Source organism: Nerophis ophidion, linkage group LG15, assembly GCF_033978795.1.
Source record: "Nerophis ophidion isolate RoL-2023_Sa linkage group LG15, RoL_Noph_v1.0, whole genome shotgun sequence".
Taxonomy (NCBI): domain Eukaryota; kingdom Metazoa; phylum Chordata; class Actinopteri; order Syngnathiformes; family Syngnathidae; genus Nerophis; species Nerophis ophidion.
Window position 1 is genome coordinate 54405216 of NC_084625.1, and position 22210 is coordinate 54427425.

The 22210-nt window shown below is 42.3% G+C and overlaps 1 long non-coding RNA gene across 1 annotated transcript in view; it reads left to right on the plus strand.

Moving 5' to 3' along the window:
- The window catches only part of LOC133569881 (uncharacterized), a 21117-nt gene extending 173 nt beyond the window's left edge, over positions 1-20944 (plus strand). The window contains exons 1-3 of the long non-coding RNA XR_009809962.1: positions 1-700; positions 20176-20275; positions 20484-20944. The exon at positions 1-700 is cut by the window's left edge and continues 173 nt beyond it. This is a non-coding gene — a long non-coding RNA (uncharacterized LOC133569881). The remainder of the gene's footprint in view (positions 701-20175; positions 20276-20483) is intronic.
- Positions 20945-22210: the final 1266 nt, after the last annotated feature.

Sequence of the window (22210 nt, forward strand, 5' to 3'; positions counted from 1 at the left end):
TGGTTTCCTGCTGACCCTGCTGTGAACTGGACTCTCGCTGCTGTGTTGGATCCGCTTTGGACTGGACTCTCGCGGCTGTGTTGGATCCATTATGGATTGAACTTTCACAGTATCATGTTGGACCCGCTCGACATCCATTGCTTTCCTCCTCTCCAAGGTTCTTATAGTCATCATTGTCACCGACGTCCCACTGGGTGTGAGTTTTTCCTTGCCCTTATGTGGGCCTACCAAGGATGTCGTTGTGGTTTGTGCAGCCCTTTGAGACACTGGTGATTTAGGGCTATATAAGTAAACATTGATTGATTGATTGATTGAACTGTTGTGGTCCTCAGCTTGAAGACCCAACCCACTTAACCATTGAGGTGTTTCATGGTTCCATATTTCCTAGCTGATCTTTATGTTCATCGCTTGACTGTTGGAGGTGGAGGACGCTGGAGGTCAGCTGTGGAGAAAACACCATCAGGTCCATGATGAGGTCAGCTGTGGAGAAAACACCATCAGGTCCATGATGAGGTCCACTGGAGCAAAGTGTCAAAGATGGTGTTCACTGCCCGAGTCCTCTTCTTACTCCGCAGTCCTCCAGGCCAATTTGGAGGCGAGTGACATCTGCCACCAGCAGATAATTTCCCTGGAGCAACACAGGATGTCTTCTTTAATATCTCCAATCTCCTGAGGGCTGCCATGGAAGAAGAAGTTGCAAGTAAATATTACATTTCCTCCCACACTCTGTCAGCATGGAGAGTCACTCACAAACATCTCCAGTTGAAATTGTCACATTTGCTCTTTTAATTGTGTTCATTTACTCTTCCTGTTTACATCTACACACCATTTCATATCTACTGTACATCTACACACCATCTTATATCTACTGTACATCTACACACCATTTCATATCTACTGTACATCTACACCATCTTATATCTACTGTACATCTACACACCATCTTATATCTACTGTACATCTACACACCATCTTATATCTACTGTACATCTACACACCATCTCATATCTACTGTACATCTACACCATCTTATATCTACTGTACATCTACACACCATTTCATATCTACTGTACATCTACACCATCTTATATCTACTGTACATCTACACACCATCTTATATCTACTGTACATCTACACACCATCTTATATCTACTGTACATCTACACACCATCTCATATCTACTGTACATCTACACACCATTTCATATCTACTGTACATCTACACCATCTTATATCTACTGTACATCTACACCATCTTATATCTACTGTACATCTACACACCATCTTATATCTACTGTACATCTACACACCATTTTATATCTACTGTACATCTACACACCATTTCATATCTACTGTACATCTACACACCATTTTATATCTACTGTACATCTACACCATCTTATATCTACTGTACATCTACACCATCTTATATCTACTGTACATCCACACACCATTTTATATCTACTGTACATCTACACCATCTTATATCTACTGTACATCTACACCATCTCATATCTACTGTACATCCACACCATCTTATATCTACTGTACATCTACACACCACCTCATATCTACTGTACATCTACACACCATTTTATATCTACTGTACATCTACACACCATCTTATATCTACTGTACATCTACACCATCTTATATCTACTGTACATCTACACACCATTTCATATCTACTGTACATCTACACCATCTTATATCTACTGTACATCTACACCATCTTATATCTACTGTACATCTACACACCATCTTATATCTACTGTACATCTACACACCATTTTATATCTACTGTACATCTACACCATCTTATATCTACTGTACATCTACACACCATTTCATATCTACTGTACATCTACACACCATTTTATATCTACTGTACATCTACACCATCTTATATCTACTGTACATCTACACCATCTTATATCTACTGTACATCCACACACCATTTTATATCTACTGTACATCTACACCATCTTATATCTACTGTACATCTACACCATCTCATATCTACTGTACATCCACACCATCTTATATCTACTGTACATCTACACACCACCTCATATCTACTGTACATCTACACACCATTTTATATCTACTGTACATCTACACACCATCTTATATCTACTGTACATCTACACCATCTTATATCTACTGTACATCTACACCATCTTATATCTACTGTACATCTACACCATCTCATATCTACTGTACATCTACACCATCTTATATCTACTGTACATCTACACACCATCTTATATCTACTGTACATCTACACCATCTCATATCTACTGTACATCTACACACCATTTTATATCTACTGTACATCTACACCATCTTATATCTACTGTACATCTACACCATCTCATATCTACTGTACATCTACACCATCTTATATCTACTGTACATCTACACACCATCTCATATCTACTGTACATCTACACCATCTTATATCTACTGTACATCTACACACCATCTCATATCTACTGTACATCTACACCATCTCATATCTACTGTACATCCACACACCATCTCATATCTACTGTACATCTACACCATCTTATATCTACTGTACATCTACACCATCTCATATCTACTGTACATCTACACCATCTTATATCTACTGTACATCTACACACCATCTTATACCTACTGTACATCTACACACCATTTTATATCTACTGTACATCCACACCATCTTATATCTACTGTACATCCACACCATCTTATATCTACTGTACATCTACACACCATCTCATATCTACTGTACATCTACACACCATTTTATATCTACTGTACATCTACACCATCTTATATCTACTGTACATCTACACCATCTCATATCTACTGTACATCTACACACCATTTTATACCTACTGTACATCTACACCATCTTATATCTACTGTACATCCACACCATCTCATATCTACTGTACATCCACACCATCTTATATCTACTGTACATCTACACACCATCTCATATCTACTGTACATCTACACACCATTTTATATCTACTGTACATCTACACCATCTTATATCTACTGTACATCTACACCATCTCATATCTACTGTACATCTACACACCATTTTATATCTACTGTACATCTACACCATCTTATATCTACTGTACATCTACACCATCTCATATCTACTGTACATCTACACCATCTTATATCTACTGTACATCTACACCATCTTATATCTACTGTACATCTAAACACCATCTTATATCTACTGTACATCTACACCATCTTATATCTACTGTACATCTACACCATCTTATCTACTGTACATTTACACCATTTTATATCTACTGTACATCTACACCATTTTATATCTACTGTACATCTAAACACCATCTTATATCTACTGTACATCTACACCATCTTATATCTACTGTACATCCACACCATCTTATATCTACTGTACATTTACACCATTTTATATCTACTGTACATCTACACCATTTTATATCTACTGTACATCCACACCATTTTATATCTACTGTACATCTACACCATCTTATATCTACTGTACATCTACACCATCTTATATCTACTGTACATCTACACACCATCTCATATCTACTGTACATCCACACACCATTTTATATCTACTGTACATCTACACCATCTTATATCTACTGTACATCTACACCATCTCATATCTACTGTACATCTACACACCATCTTATATCTACTGTACATCTACACCATCTTATATCTACTGTACATCTACACCATCTTATATCTACTGTACATCTACACCATCTCATATCTACTGTACATCTACACCATCTCATATCTACTGTACATCTACACACCATCTTATATCTACTGTACATCTACACCATCTTATATCTACTGTACATCTACACCATCTCATATCTACTGTACATCTACACCATCTTATATCTACTGTACATCTACACCATCTTATATCTACTGTACATCTAAACACCATCTTATATCTACTGTACATCCACACCATCTTATATCTACTGTACATCTACACCATTTTATATCTACTGTACATCCACACCATCTCATATCTACTGTACATCCACACCATTTTATATCTACTGTACATCCACACCATCTTATATCTACTGTACATCCACACCATCTTATATCTACTGTACATCCACACCATCTTATATCTACTGTACATCTACACCATCTTATATCTACTGTACATCTACACCATCTTATATCTACTGTACATCCACACCATCTTATATCTACTGTACATCTACACCATCTTATATCTACTGTACATCTACACCATCTTATATCTACTGTACATCTAAACACCATCTTATATCTACTGTACATCCACACCATCTTATATCTACTGTACATCTACACACCATTTTATATGTACTGTACATCCACACCATTTTATATCTACTGTACATCCACACCATCTTATATCTACTGTACATCTACACCATCTTATATCTACTGTACATCTACACACCATCTTATATCTACTGTACATCCACACCATCTTATATCTACTGTACATCTACACCATCTTATATCTACTGTACATCTACACACCATCTTGTATCTACTGTACATCCACACCATCTTATATCTACTGTACATCTACACCATCTTATATCTACTGTACATCCACACCATCTTATATCTACTGTACATCCACACCATTTTATATCTACTGTACATCCACACCATCTTATATCTACTGTACATCCACACCATCTTATATCTACTGTACATCCACACCATCTTATATCTACTGTACATCCACACCATCTTATATCTACTGTACATCTACACCATCTTATATCTACTGTACATCTACACCATCTTATATCTACTGTACATCCACACCATCTTATATCTACTGTACATCTACACCATCTTATATCTACTGTACATCTACACCATCTTATATCTACTGTACATCTAAACACCATCTTATATCTACTGTACATCCACACCATCTTATATCTACTGTACATCTACACACCATTTTATATGTACTGTACATCCACACCATTTTATATCTACTGTACATCCACACCATCTTATATCTACTGTACATCTACACCATCTTATATCTACTGTACATCTACACACCATCTTATATCTACTGTACATCCACACCATCTTATATCTACTGTACATCTACACCATCTTATATCTACTGTACATCTACACACCATCTTGTATCTACTGTACATCCACACCATCTTATATCTACTGTACATCCACACCATCTTATATCTACTGTACATCTACACCATCTTATATCTACTGTACATCCACACCATTTTATATCTACTGTACATCCACACCATCTTATATCTACTGTACATCTACACACCATCTTATATCTACTGTACATCTACACCATCTTATATCTACTGTACATCTACACCATCTTATATCTACTGTACATCCACACCATCTTATATCTACTGTACATCTACACCATTTTATATCTACTGTACATCTACACCATCTTATATCTACTGTACATCTACACCATCTTATATCTACTGTACATCTACACACCATCTTATATCTACTGTACATCCACACCATCTTATATCTACTGTACATCTACACCATCTTATATCTACTGTACATCTACACCATCTTATATCTACTGTACATCCACACCATTTTATATCTACTGTACATCCACACCATCTTATATCTACTGTACATCTACACCATCTTATATCTACTGTACATCCACACCATCTTATATCTACTGTACATCTACACCATTTTATATCTACTGTACATCTACACCATCTTATATCTACTGTACATCTACACACCATTTTATATCTACTGTACATCCACACCATCTTATATCTACTGTACATCTACACCATCTTATATCTACTGTACATCTACACACCATCTTATACCTACTGTACATCTACACACCATTTTATATCTACTGTACATCCACACCATCTTATATCTACTGTACATCTACACCATCTTATATCTACTGTACATCTAAACACCATCTTATATCTACTGTACATCTACACCATCTTATATCTACTGTACATCTAAACACCATCTTATATCTACTGTACATCCACACCATCTTATATCTACTGTACATCCACACCATCTTATATCTACTGTACATCTACACCGTTTTATATCTACTGTACATCTACACCATCTTATATCTACTGTACATCTACACCATCTTATATCTACTGTACATCTACACACCATCTTATATCTACTGTACATCTACACACCATCTTATATCTACTGTACATCTACACCATCTCATATCTACTGTACATCTACACCATCTCATATCTACTGTACATCTACACCATCTTATATCTACTGTACATCTACACACCATCTTATATCTACTGTACATCTACACACCATCTTATATCTACTGTACATCTACACCATCTTATATCTACTGTACATCTACACCATCTTATATCTACTGTACATCTACACCATCTTATATCTACTGTACATCTACACACCATCTTATACCTACTGTACATCTACACACCATTTTATATCTACTGTACATCCACACCATCTTATATCTACTGTACATCCACACCATCTTATATCTACTGTACATCCACACCATCTTATATCTACTGTACATCTACACCATCTTATATCTACTGTACATCTAAACACCATCTTATATCTACTGTACATCTACACACCATCTTATATCTACTGTACATCTAAACACCATCTTATATCTACTGTACATCCACACCATCTTATATCTACTGTACATCCACACCATCTTATATCTACTGTACATCTACACCGTTTTATATCTACTGTACATCTACACCATCTTATATCTACTGTACATCTACACCATCTTATATCTACTGTACATCTACACACCATCTTATATCTACTGTACATCTACACCATCTTATATCTACTGTACATCTACACCATCTCATATCTACTGTACATCTACACCATCTTATATCTACTGTACATCTACACACCATCTTATATCTACTGTACATCTACACACCATCTTATATCTACTGTACATCTACACCATCTTATATCTACTGTACATCTACACCATCTCATATCTACTGTACATCTACACCATCTTATATCTACTGTACATCTACACACCATCTTATATCTACTGTACATCTACACACCATCTTATATCTACTGTACATCTACACACCATCTTATATCTACTGTACATCTACACCATCTTATATCTACTGTACATCCACACCATCTTATATCTACTGTACATCTACACACCATCTTATATCTACTGTACATCTACACCATCTCATATCTACTGTACATCTACACCATCTTATATCTACTGTACATCTACACACCATCTCATATCTACTGTACATCTACACCATCTTATATCTACTGTACATCTACACACCATCTTATATCTACTGTACATCTACACACCATCTTATATCTACTGTACATCTACACCATCTTATATCTACTGTACATCTACACCATCTCATATCTACTGTACATCTACACCATCTTATATCTACTGTACATCTACACACCATCTTATATCTACTGTACATCTACACACCATCTTATATCTACTGTACATCTACACCATCTTATATCTACTGTACATCTACACCATCTTATATCTACTGTACATCCACACCATCTTATATCTACTGTACATCTACACACCATCTTATATCTACTGTACATCTACACCATCTCATATCTACTGTACATCTACACCATCTTATATCTACTGTACATCTACACACCATCTTATATCTACTGTACATCTACACCATCTTATATCTACTGTACATCTACACCATCTTATATCTACTGTACATCCACACCATCTTATATCTACTGTACATCTACACACCATCTTATATCTACTGTACATCTACACCATCTCATATCTACTGTACATCTACACCATCTTATATCTACTGTACATCTACACACCATCTCATATCTACTGTACATCTACACCATCTTATATCTACTGTACATCTACACACCATCTTATATCTACTGTACATCTACACACCATCTTATATCTACTGTACATCTACACCATCTTATATCTACTGTACATCTACACCATCTCATATCTACTGTACATCTACACCATCTTATATCTACTGTACATCTACACACCATCTTATATCTACTGTACATCTACACACCATCTTATATCTACTGTACATCTACACCATCTTATATCTACTGTACATCTACACCATCTTATATCTACTGTACATCCACACCATCTTATATCTACTGTACATCTACACACCATCTTATATCTACTGTACATCTACACCATCTCATATCTACTGTACATCTACACCATCTTATATCTACTGTACATCTACACACCATCTCATATCTACTGTACATCTACACCATCTTATATCTACTGTACATCTACACACCATCTTATATCTACTGTACATCTACACCATCTTATATCTACTGTACATCTACACCATCTTATATCTACTGTACATCTACACCATCTCATATCTACTGTACATCTACACCATCTCATATCTACTGTACATCTACACCATCTCATATCTACTGTACATCTACACCATCTTATATCTACTGTACATCTACACCATCTCATATCTACTGTACATCTACACCATCTCATATCTACTGTACATCTACACCATCTCATATCTACTGTACATCTACACCATCTTATATCTACTGTACATCTACACACCATCTTATATCTACTGTACATCTACACACCATCTTATATCTACTGTACATCTACACCATCTTATATCTACTGTACATCCACACCATCTTATATCTACTGTACATCTACACACCATCTTATATCTACTGTACATCTACACCATCTCATATCTACTGTACATCTACACCATCTTATATCTACTGTACATCTACACACCATCTCATATCTACTGTACATCTACACCATCTTATATCTACTGTACATCTACACACCATCTTATATCTACTGTACATCTACACACCATCTTATATCTACTGTACATCTACACCATCTTATATCTACTGTACATCTACACCATCTCATATCTACTGTACATCTACACCATCTTATATCTACTGTACATCTACACACCATCTTATATCTACTGTACATCTACACACCATCTTATATCTACTGTACATCTACACCATCTTATATCTACTGTACATCTACACCATCTTATATCTACTGTACATCCACACCATCTTATATCTACTGTACATCTACACACCATCTTATATCTACTGTACATCTACACCATCTTATATCTACTGTACATCTACACACCATCTTGTATCTACTGTACATCCACACCATCTTATATCTACTGTACATCTACACCATCTTATATCTACTGTACATCTACACCATCTTATATCTACTGTACATCCACACCATCTTATATCTACTGTACATCTACACACCATCTTATATCTACTGTACATCTACACCATCTCATATCTACTGTACATCTACACCATCTTATATCTACTGTACATCTACACACCATCTCATATCTACTGTACATCTACACCATCTTATATCTACTGTACATCTACACACCATCTTATATCTACTGTACATCTACACACCATCTTATATCTACTGTACATCTACACCATCTTATATCTACTGTACATCTACACCATCTCATATCTACTGTACATCTACACCATCTTATATCTACTGTACATCTACACACCATCTTATATCTACTGTACATCTACACACCATCTTATATCTACTGTACATCTACACCATCTTATATCTACTGTACATCTACACCATCTTATATCTACTGTACATCCACACCATCTTATATCTACTGTACATCTACACCATCTCATATCTACTGTACATCTACACCATCTCATATCTACTGTACATCTACACACCATCTTATATCTACTGTACATCTACACCATCTTATATCTACTGTACATCTACACCATCTTATATCTACTGTACATCTACACCATCTTATATCTACTGTACATCTACACCATCTTATATCTAACATATATTGTCATATATTAGGTTCCAAAAAACATTTTCCCACCTATTTCATGTAGAAAGTGTGTACTGTAATATTCTGACCGTGACATTGAATGTTATAAAAATGTATCAGCGTCCTAACACGTTGTATGAAAGGAGAAATGGAGGACAAGAAGACGCTGCAGTCTTGTATTGCCATCATTTCACTGATTAATATGATTTATTTAACACTTTACTTTGCACACTGCAGTACTACACCTTGACAGTGACTACTTTAGTGAAGTGCACTTCATGGGACTACACCTTGACAGTGACTACTTTAGTGAAGTGCACTTCATGGGACTACACCTTGACAGTGACTACTTTAGTAAAGTCCACTTCATGGGACTACACCTTGACAGTGACTACTTTAGTAAAGTCCACTTCATGGGACTACACCTTGACAGTGACTACTTTAGTAAAGTCCACTTCATGGGACTACACCTTGACAGTGACTACTTTAGTGAAGTGCACTTCATGGGACTACACCTTGACAGTGACTACTTTAGTAAAGTGCACTTCATGGGACTACACCTTGACAGTGACTACTTTAGTAAAGTCCACTTCATGGGACTACACCTTGACAGTGACTACTTTAGTAAAGTCCACTTCATGGGACTACACCTTGACAGTGACTACTTTAGTGAAGTGCACTTCATGGGACTACACCTTGACAGTGACTACTTTAGTAAAGTCCACTTCATGGGACTACACCTTGACAGTGACTACTTTAGTAAAGTGCACTTCATGGGACTACACCTTGACAGTGACTACTTTAGTGAAGTGCACTTCATGGGACTACACCTTGACAGTGACTACTTTAGTAAAGTGCACTTCATGGGACTACACCTTGACAGTGACTACTTTAGTAAAGTGCACTTCATGGGACTACACCTTGACAGTGACTACTTTAGTAAAGTGCACTTCATGGGACTACACCTTGACAGTGACTACTTTAGTAAAGTGCACTTCATGGGACTACACCTTGACAGTGACTACTTTAGTAAAGTGCACTTCATGGGACTACACCTTGACAGTGACTACTTTAGTAAAGTGCACTTCATGGGACTACACCTTGACAGTGACTACTTTAGTAAAGTCCACTTCATGGAACTACACCTTGACAGTGACTACTTTAGTGAAGTGCACTTCATGGGACTACACCTTGACAGTGACTACTTTAGTAAAGTGCACTTCATGGGACTACACCTTGACAGTGACTACTTTAGTAAAGTGCACTTCATGGGACTACACCTTGACAGTGACTACTTTAGTGAAGTGCACTTCATGGGACTACACCTTGACAGTGACTACTTTAGTGAAGTGCACTTCATGGAACTACACCTTGACAGTGACTACTTTATTGAAGTGCACTTCATGGAACTACACCTTGACAGTGACTACTTTAGTAAAGTGGACTTCATGGGACTACACCTTGACAGTGACTACTTTATTGAAGTGCACTTCATGGAACTACACCTTGACAGTGACTACTTTAGTGAAGTGCACTTCATGGGACTACACCTTGACAGTGACTACTTTAGTGAAGTGGACTTCATGGGACTACACCTTGACAGTGACTACTTTAGTGAAGTGCACTTCATGGGACTACACCTTGACAGTGACTACTTTAGTAAAGTGGACTTCATGGGACTACACCTTGACAGTGACTACTTTATTGAAGTGCACTTCATGGGACTACACCTTGACAGTGACTACTTTAGTGAAGTGCACTTCATGGGACTACACCTTGACAGTGACTACTTTATTGAAGTGCACTTCATGTAACTACACCTTGACAGTGACTACTTTAGTGAAGTGCACTTCATGGGACTACACCTTGATGGTGACTATTGAAGTGCACTTCATTGTGCACATGATGGACCCAGAGAAGCAAAATAAACATAGCACAGAGTGGCCACTAGAGGTCACTGTTTACATTTAAATTGTTTAGCAGACTGAGCCAAGACGACAGCTGTCAATCAACGTGCAGACAAAACATTCTCATGTGGCCGCTAGGACGACAACAGTGGAGCATCTTTGTAGGTCACTTCCTGTTCATCTTTGTAGGTCACTTCCTGTCCATCTTTGTAGGTCACTTCCTGTCCATCTTTGTAGGTCACTTCCTGTCCATCTTTGTATGTCACTTCCTTTTCATCTTTGTAGGTCACTTCCTGTCCATCTTTGTAGGTCACTTCCTGTTCATCTTTGTAGGTCACTTCCTGTCCATCTTTGTAGGTCACTTCCTGTTCATCTTTGTAGGTCACTTCCTGTCCATCTTTGTAGGTCACTTCCTGTCCATCTTTGTAGGTCACTTCCTGTTCATCTTTGTAGGTCACTTCCTGTCCATCTTTGTAGGTCACTTCCTGTCCATCTTTGTAGGTCACTTCCTGTTCAACTTTGTAGGTCACTTTCTCTCCATCTTTGTAGGTCACTTCCTTTTCATCTTTGTAGGTCACTTCCTGTCCATCTTTGTAGGTCACTTCCTGTTCATCTTTGTAGGTCACTTCCTGTTCATCTTTGTAGGTCACCTCCTGTCCATCTTTGTAGGTCACTTCCTGTCCATCTTTGTAGGTCACTTCCTGTTCAACTTTGTAGGTCACTTTCTCTCCATCTTTGTAGGTCACTTCCTTTTCAACTTTGTAGGTCACTTCCTGTCCATCTTTGTAGGTCACTTCCTGTCCATCTTTGTAGGTCACTTCCTGTTCATCTTTGTAGGTCACTTCCTGTCCATCTTTGTAAAATAAATAGGTTGTGCTTGTATAGCACTTTTCTAACCCTTTTTAAAGAGCCCAAAGCGCTTTGACACTATTTCCACATTCACACACACATTCACACACTGATGGAGGGAGCTGCCATGCAAGGCACTAACCAGCACCCATCAGGAGCAAGGATGAAGTGTCTTGCTCAAGGACACAATGGACGTGACTAGGATGGTAGAAGGTGGGGATTGAACCGGTAACCCTCAGATTGCTGGCACAGCCACTCTGCCAACTTCGCCACGCCGTCCCTGTAGGTCCTTAGGGTTAGGGTTAACCCTGACCCGATCTGTAAGTTCATCTTTGTAGGTCACTTCCTGTTCATCTTTGTAGGTCACTTCCTGTTCATCTTTGTAGGTCACTTCCTGTTTATCTTTGTAGGTCACTTCCTGTTCATCTTTGTAGGTCACTTCCTGTTCAAAGGAAGGGAACAAACAACACCTGGGAACAAACGACACCTGGGATCAAATGATACCTGGGATCAAACGACACCTGGGAACAAACGACACTTGGGATCAAACGACACCTAGGATCAAACGACACCTGGGAACAAACGACACTTGGGATCAAACGACACCTAGGATCAAACGACACCTGGGAACAAACAACACATGGGAACAAACAACACCTGGGATCAAACGACACCTGGGAACAAACAACACATGGGAACAAACAACACCTGGGAACAAACAACACCTGGGATCAAACGACACCTGGGAACAAAGGCCCAGCTGCCAGTCGTCTCCCAGGAGGTCTGAGCCTGCTTGGGAGGACAAGAAGATGGAGCTGGGAGGAGGTTCTGATGGGACTAATCAGCCCATTGTCCATTGAGAAGCAGGCTGGGGGAAGGAAGTCTGCACCATCAGTCTGCACCATCAGCCTGCACCATCAGCCTGCACCATCGGTCTGCAGCATCAATCTGCACCATCAGTCTGCACCATCAGCCTGCACCATCAGCCTGCACCATCAGTCTGCACCATCAGCCTGCACCATCAGCCTGCACCATCAGCCTGCAGCATCAGCCTGCACCATCAGTCTGCACCATCAGCCTGCACCATCAGCCTGCACCATCAGTCTGCACCATCAGTCTGCACCATCAGCCTGCACCATCAGTCTGCACCATCAGCCTGCAGCATCAGCCTGCACCATCAGTCTGCACCATCAGTCTGCACCATCAGCCTGCACCATCAGCCTGCACCATCAGCCTGCAGCATCAGCCTGCACCATCAGTCTGCACCATCAGCCTGCACCATCAGCCTGCACCATCAGCCTGCACCATCAGTCTGCACCATCAGCCTGCAGCATCAGCCTGCACCATCAGTCTGCACCATCAGCCTGCACCATCAGCCTGCACCATCAGCCTGCACCATCAGTCTGCACCATCAGCCTGCACCATCAGCCTGCACCATCAGCCTGCAGCATCAGCCTGCACCATCAGCCTGCACCATCAGTCTGCACCATCAGCCTGCACCATCAGCCTGCACCATCAGTCTGCACCATCAGCCTGCAGCATCAGCCTGCACCATCAGCCTGCAGCATCAGCCTGCACCATCAGCCTGCACCATCAGTCTGCACCATCAGCCTGCACCATCAGCCTGCACCATCAGCCTGCACCATCAGCCTGCACCATCAGCCTGCACCATCAGTCTGCACCATCAGCCTGCACCATCAGCCTGCACCATCAGTCTGCACCATCAGCCTGCAGCATCAGCCTGCACCATCAGCCTGCAGCATCAGCCTGCACCATCAGTCTGCACCATCAGCCTGCAGCATCAGTCTGCACCATCAGCCTGCACCATCAGCCTGCACCATCAGTCTGCACCATCAATCTGCACCATCAGTCTGCACCATCAGCCTACACCATCAGCCTGCACCATCAGCCTGCAGCATCAGCCTGCACCATCAGTCTGCACCATCAGCCTGCACCATCAGCCTGCACCATCAGTCTGCACCATCAGTCTGCACCATCAGCCTGCACCATCAGTCTGCCCCATCAGCCTGCACATCAGTCTGCCCCATCAGCCTGCACCATCAGCCTGCACCATCAGTCTGCACCATCAGCCTCCACCATCAGCCTGCACCATCAGTCTGCACCATCAGCCTGCACCATCAGTCCGCACCATCAGCCTGCACCATCAGCCTGCACCATCAGCCTGCACCATCAGCCTGCACCATCAGTCTGCACCATCAGCCTGCACCATCAGCCTGCACCATCAGTCTGCACCATCAGTCTGCACCATCCGCTTGCACCATCAGCCTGCACCATCAGTCTGCACCATCAGCCTGCACCATCAGTCTGCTCCATCAGCCTGCACCATCAGCCTGCACCATCAGTCTGCACCATCAGCCTGCAGCATCAGTCTGCACCATCAGCCTGCAGCATCAGCCTGCACCATCAGCCTGCACCATCAGTCTGCACCATCAGCCTGCACCATCAGTCTGCACCATCAGCCTGCACCATCAGCCTGCATCATCAGTCTGCACCATCAGTCTGCCCCATCAGCCTGCACCATCAGCCTGCACCATCAGTCTGCACCATCAGCCTGCACCATCAGTCTGCACCATCAGTCTGCACCATCAGCCTGCACCATCAGTCTGCACCATCAGCCTGCACCATCAGTCTGCACCATCCGCTTGCACCATCAGCCTGCACCATCAGTCTGCTCCATCAGCCTGTACCATCGGCCTGCACCATCAGTCTGCACCATCAGCCTGCAGCATCAGCCTGCACCATCAGCCTGCACCATCAATCTGCACCATCAGTCTGCACCATCAGTCTGCACCATCAGCCTGCACCATCAGTCTGCACCATCAGCCTGCACCATCAGCCTGCATCATCAGTCTGCACCATCAGTCTGCCCCATTTGTCTGCACCATCAGTCTGCACCATCAGCCTGCACCATCAGTCTGCAGCATCAGTCTGCACCATCAGTCTGCACCATCAGCCTGCACCATTAGCCTGCAGCATCAGCCTGCACCATCAGTCTGCACCATCAGCCTGCACCATCAGCCTGCAGCATCAGCCTGCACCATCAGTCTGCACCATCAGTCTGCACCATCAGCCTGCACCATCAGCCTGCACCATCAGTCTGCACCATCAGCCTGCACAATCAGTCTGCACCATCAGCCTGCACCATCAGCCTGCACCATCAGTCTGCACCATCAGCCTGCACCATCAGCCTGCACCATCAGTCTGCACCATCAGCCTGCACCATCAGCCTGCAGCATCAGCCTGCAGCATCAGCCTGCACCATCAGTCTGCACCATCAGTCTGCACCATCAGTCTGCACCATCAGCCTGCACCATCAGCCTGCACCATCAGTCTGCACCATCAGCCTGCACCATCAGCCTGCACCATCAGCCTGCACCATCAGCCTGCAGCATCAGCCTGCACCATCAGCCTGCAGCATCAGCCTGCACCATCAGCCTGCACCATCAGCCTGCACCATCAGCCTGCAGCATCAGTCTGCACCATCAGCCTGCACCATCAGCCTGCACCATCAGCCTGCACCATCAGTCTGCCCCATCAGCCTGCACCATCAGCCTGCACCATCAGCCTGCACCATCAGCCTGCACCATCAGTCTGCACCATCAGCCTGCAGCATCAGCCTGCACCATCAGTCTGCACCATCAGCCTGCACCATCCGCCTGCACCATCAGTCTGCACCATCAGCCTGCATCATCAGTCTGCACCATCAGTCTGCCCCATCAGCCTGCACCATCAGCCTGCACCATCAGTCTGCACCATCAGCCTGCACAATCAGCCTGCACCATCAGCCTGCACCATCAGTCTGCACCATCAGCCTGCACCATCAGCCTGCAGCATCAGCCTGCACCATCAGCCTGCACCATCAGCCTGCACCATCAGCCTGCACCATCAGCCTGCACCATCAGCCTGCACCATCAGTCTGCACCATCAGTCTGCACCATCAGTCTGCACCATCAGCCTGCACCATCAGCCTGCACCATCAGCCTGCACCATCAGTCTGCACCATCAGTCTGCACCATCAGCCTGCACCATCAGCCTGCACCATCAGTCTGCACCATCAGCCTGCACCATCAGTCTGCACCATCAGCCTGCACCATCAGCCTGCACCATCAGTCTGCACCATCAGCCTGCAGCATCAGCCTGCAGCATCAGTCTGCACCATCAGCCTGCACCATCCGCCTGCACCATCAGTCTGCACCATCAGTCTGCACCATCAGCCTGCATCATCAGTCTGCACCATCAGTCTGCACCATCAGCCTGCACCATCAGCCTGCACCATCAGCCTGCACCATCAGCCTGCACCATCAGCCTGCACCATCAGTCTGCACCATCAGTCTGCACCATCAGCCTGCACCATCAGCCTGCACCATCAGCCTGCACCATCAGCCTGCACCATCAGTCTGCACCATCAGCCTGCAGCATCAGCCTGCAGCATCAGTCTGCACCATCAGCCTGCACCATCCGCCTGCACCATCAGTCTGCACCATCAGTCTGCACCATCAGCCTGCATCATCAGTCTGCACCATCAGTCTGCCCCATCAGCCTGCACCATCAGCCTGCACCATCAGTCTGCACCATTAGTCTGCACCATCAGCCTGCACAATCAGCCTGCACCATCAGCCTGCACCATCAGTCTGCACCATCAGCCTGCACCATCAGCCTGCACCATCAGCCTGCACCATCAGCCTGCAGCATCAGCCTGCACCATCAGCCTGCACCATCAGCCTGCACCATCAGCCTGCACCATCAGCCTGCACCATCAGTCTGCACCATCAGTCTGCACCATCAGTCTGCACCATCAGCCTGCAGCATCAGCCTGCACCATCAGCCTGCACCATCAGCCTGCACCATCAGCCTGCACCATCAGCCTGCACCATCAGCCTGCACCATCAGCCTGCACCATCAGCCTGCACCATCAGTCTGCACCATCAGCCTGCACCATCAGTCTGCACCATCAGTCTGCACCATCAGTCTGCACCATCAGTCTGCACCATCAGCCTGCACCATCAGCCTGCACCATCAGCCTGCACTTCCTCCACGACGTGTCCTTCATCTCTCGACTGTAATGGCAGCTGATAATGACGTCCATGATTAGGTGTTGCAGACATTTAGCAGCTCAATGACACCACCTTAACGTGCTGGCCCGGAGGAGAGGAGAAGAGGAGAGGAGAAGAAGAGAAGAGGAGAGAGAAGAGAGGAGAAGAGGAGAGGAGAAGAAGAGAAGAGGAGAGAGAAGATGTGAGATGTGCGGCCGCTCCCCACAAACGGTGTGATGGATTGCAGCTGCTGGAGGAGCTAATGTGAAACAAATAATGTGAGTTTTGTGTAGCGTGGCAAAGTAAGGTTTGCTTGGACTAATGGAGCCAGTCTTGGCTGACCGCTCAAGCCGCATAAGCCACCGCGTCATTGGGTCGGCTATTAGGACAAGATGATGTCTCAGATCCACTCAGGAGGGCTTTTGTACCTCATCAGATGTTGGCTGCACACACACATCACTTGTAGAGTGTCATCACACTCTATAACACTCATCTAATAACAGCTCATGTACAATAATAATACTACTGTACAGTTCTTACACTCATCTAATAACAGCTCATGTACAATAATAATACTACTGTACAGTTCTTACACTCATCTAATGACAGCTCATGTACAATAATAATACTACTGTACAGTTCTTACACTCATCTAATAACAGCTCATGTACAATAATAATACTACTGTACAGTTCTTACACTCATCTAATAACAGCTCATGTACAATAATAATACTACTGTACAGTTCTTACACTCATCTAATGACAGCTCATGTACAATAATAATACTACTGTACAGTTCTTACACTCATCTAATAACAGCTCATGTACAATAATAATACTACTGTACAGGTGCTACACTCATCTAATAACAGCTCATGTACAATAATAATACTACTGTACAGGTGCTACACTCATCTAATAACAGCTCATGTACAATAATAATACTACTGTACAGTTCTTACACTCATCTAATAACAGCTCATGTACAATAATAATACTACTGTACAGTTCTTACACTCATCTAATGACAGCTCATGTACAATAATAATACTACTGTACAGTTCTTACACTCATCTAATAACAGCTCATGTACAATAATAATACTACTGTACAGGTGCTACACTCATCTAATAACAGCTCATGTACAATAATAATACTACTGTACAGGTGCTACACTCATCTAATAACAGCTCATGTACAATAATAATACTACTGTACAGTTCTTACACTCATCTAATAACAGCTCATGTACAATAATAATACTACTGTACAGTTCTTACACTCATCTAATGACAGCTCATGTACAATAATAATACTACTGTACAGTTCTTACACTCATCTAATAACAGCTCATGTACAATAATAATACTACTGTACAGGTGCTACACTCATCTAATAACAGCTCATGTACAATAATAATACTACTCTACAGGTGCTACACTCATCTAATAACAGCTCATGTACAATAATAATACTACTGTACAGTTCTTACACTCATCTAATAACAGCTCATGTACAATAATAATACTACTGTACAGTTCTTACACTCATCTAATAACAGCTCATGTACAATAATAATACTACTGTACAGGTGTTTTAGTAAAGTAATAACATCTCATGTTATTACTTTATTGAACTATTTCTTCCTGCCCCTGATGAGTGGTCAGGACTCCCCTGTAGTGCAAAGTAACACAGCCAGCAGGATGTGGACTCAAGACAAAAGCCTTAAAGTCCTACTGAAAGCCACTACTAGCCACCACACAGTCTGATAGTTTATATATCAATGATGAAATATTAACATAGCAACACATGCCAATACGGCCGCTTTGGTTCACTAAATTGCAATTTTACATTTCCCGCGAAGTATCCTGTTGAAGTCGTCGCAGAATGATGATGCGTATGATGATGCGTGTGCGTGACGTCACGGGTTGTAGCGGACATTTTCTTCCAGTACAGATCCCGGCTATAACTTGTCTGCTTTAATTGCATAATTACACAGTATTCTGGACATCTGTGTTGCTGAATCGATTGCAATTTTTTCAATTAATAATGGAGACGTCAAAGAAGAAAGATGTAGGTGTGAAGCGGTGTATTGCGGCCGCCTTTAGCAACACAAACACAGCCGGTGTTTCCTTGTTTACATTCCCGAAGGTGAAGCTTTACTTTGGAACAGAGTGGTCAAGCAAACATGGTTCCTGACCACATGTCAACCAGCAGGTTTTGGTGAGAAAATGGGGGTAATAAGTCGGCTCTTACCGGAGACATGAGCAGAGTTTGTGTTGTTCCTTCTGCAGCTGACAAAGAGGCAACTGCGACTCTCTTGGCTCCTCTGTGGCTTCCCTCAGAGACACTGGCGGTCACCACACCTGTTGGCCACACCCCTCAGACTTTCAGGTACGACTATATAATCTCACTAAAACACTAGTAACACAATAAGAAGATAAGGGATTTTCCAGGATTATCCTAGTAAATGTGTCTAATATCTGAATCGCTCCCACTGCCGTCGCCTTTTTTTTTTTCTAGTGTTTTACTCTAACTTTCCTCATCCACAAATCTTTTATCCTCGCTCAAATTAATGGGGAAATTGTCACTTTCTCGGTAGGAATCGCTCTCGCTGCTGGTGGCCATGATTGTAAACGTGTGGATGTGAGGAGCTCCACAACCCGTGACATCACGCGCACATCGTCTGCTACTTCCGCTACAGGCAAGGCTTTTTTATTAGCGACCAAAAGTTGCGAACTTTACGGTGGATGTTCTCTACTAAATCCTTTCAGCAAAAATATGGCAATATGGCCAAATGATGAAGTATGACACATAGAATGGAGCTGCTATCCCCGTTTAAAGAAGAACATCTCATTTCAGGAGGCCTTTAAATCTTCCTGCAAAAAGCAGATTCCTGCAAAAAGTCAAACTCTACAATAAAATACATCTTTATACTTTATCACAAACAGATTTGTGAAGTGACATCAAGAATGATGTTAGTTGTCTTCCTAGACTTGTGCAACTGTTGTGATGATTGTTGATGAAAATATGACAACAGATGTCAACATTGTGGACGTGCTGTAAGATTTAGTGATGATTGTTGATTAAAATATAACCACGGATGTCAACATAGATGATAGTTAATAACAATTAGTTAACAAAAATAAAGTAATTTAAGACAAATATGTACAACTGTGTTCTCTTTGTAGAATGTAAACATTAGATAGCAACTAACATTTAGGACTAATATGTACAAGACTGACGAGAGCAGATTGTCATGATTTATGTTTAGTAGCCTTTTTCTTTCCTTGCTGTTCGCTCTTTCCTTTCCTTTACCTTTGGTTGCCATGGAGACTAACTCTCCACACCTGCCCTTGTTTTAGTAATTAATGTTCCAGCAGCTGTTGGACTAATCACTGCCCTTTATAAGTCCGAGTCACTCAGCACCACCGCTTGGGTCAATGCTGGCTCTTGGCCACACTTGTGTGGTTTTTGTACTCTAGACTTCCTCGTGGTTTACCCTTGGTGACTGTTTGGTTCTTGTACTCTAGACTTCCTCGTGGTTTACCCTTGGTGACTGTTTGGTTCTTGTACTCTAGACTTCCTCGTGGTTTACCCTTGGTGACTGTTTGGTTCTTGTACTCTAGACTTCCTCGTGGTTTACCCTTGGTGACTGTTTGCTTCTTGTACTCTAGACTTCCTCGCGGTTTACCCTTGGTGACTGTTTAGTTCTTGTACTCTAGACTTCCTCATGGTTTACCCTTGGTGACTGTTTGGTTCTTGTACTCTAGACTTCCTCATGGTTTACCCTTGGTGACTGTTTGGTTCTTGTACTCTAGTCTTCCTCGTGGTTTACCCTTGGTGACTGTTTGGTTCTTGTACTCTAGACTTCCTCGTGGTTTACCCTTGGTGACTGTTTGGTTCTTGTACTCTAGACTTCCTCGTGGTTTACCCTTGGTGACTGTTTGCTTCTTGTACTCTAGACTTCCTCGTGGTTTACCCTTGGTGACTGTTTGCTTCTTGTACTCTAGACTTCCTCATGGTTTACCCTTGGTGACTGTTTGGTTCTTGTACTCTAGTCTTCCTCGTGGTTTACCCTTGGTGACTGTTTGGTTCTTGTACTCTAGACTTCCTCGTGGTTTACCCTTGGTGACTGTTTGCTTCTTGTACTCGAGACTTCCTCGCGGTTTACCCTTGGTGACTGTTTGGTTCTTGTACTCTAGACTTCCTCGTGGTTTACCCTTGGTGACTGTTTGGTTCTTGTACTCTAGACTTCCTCGTGGTTTACCCTTGGTGACTGTTTGGTTCTTGTACTCTAGACTTCCTCGCGGTTTACCCTTGGTGACT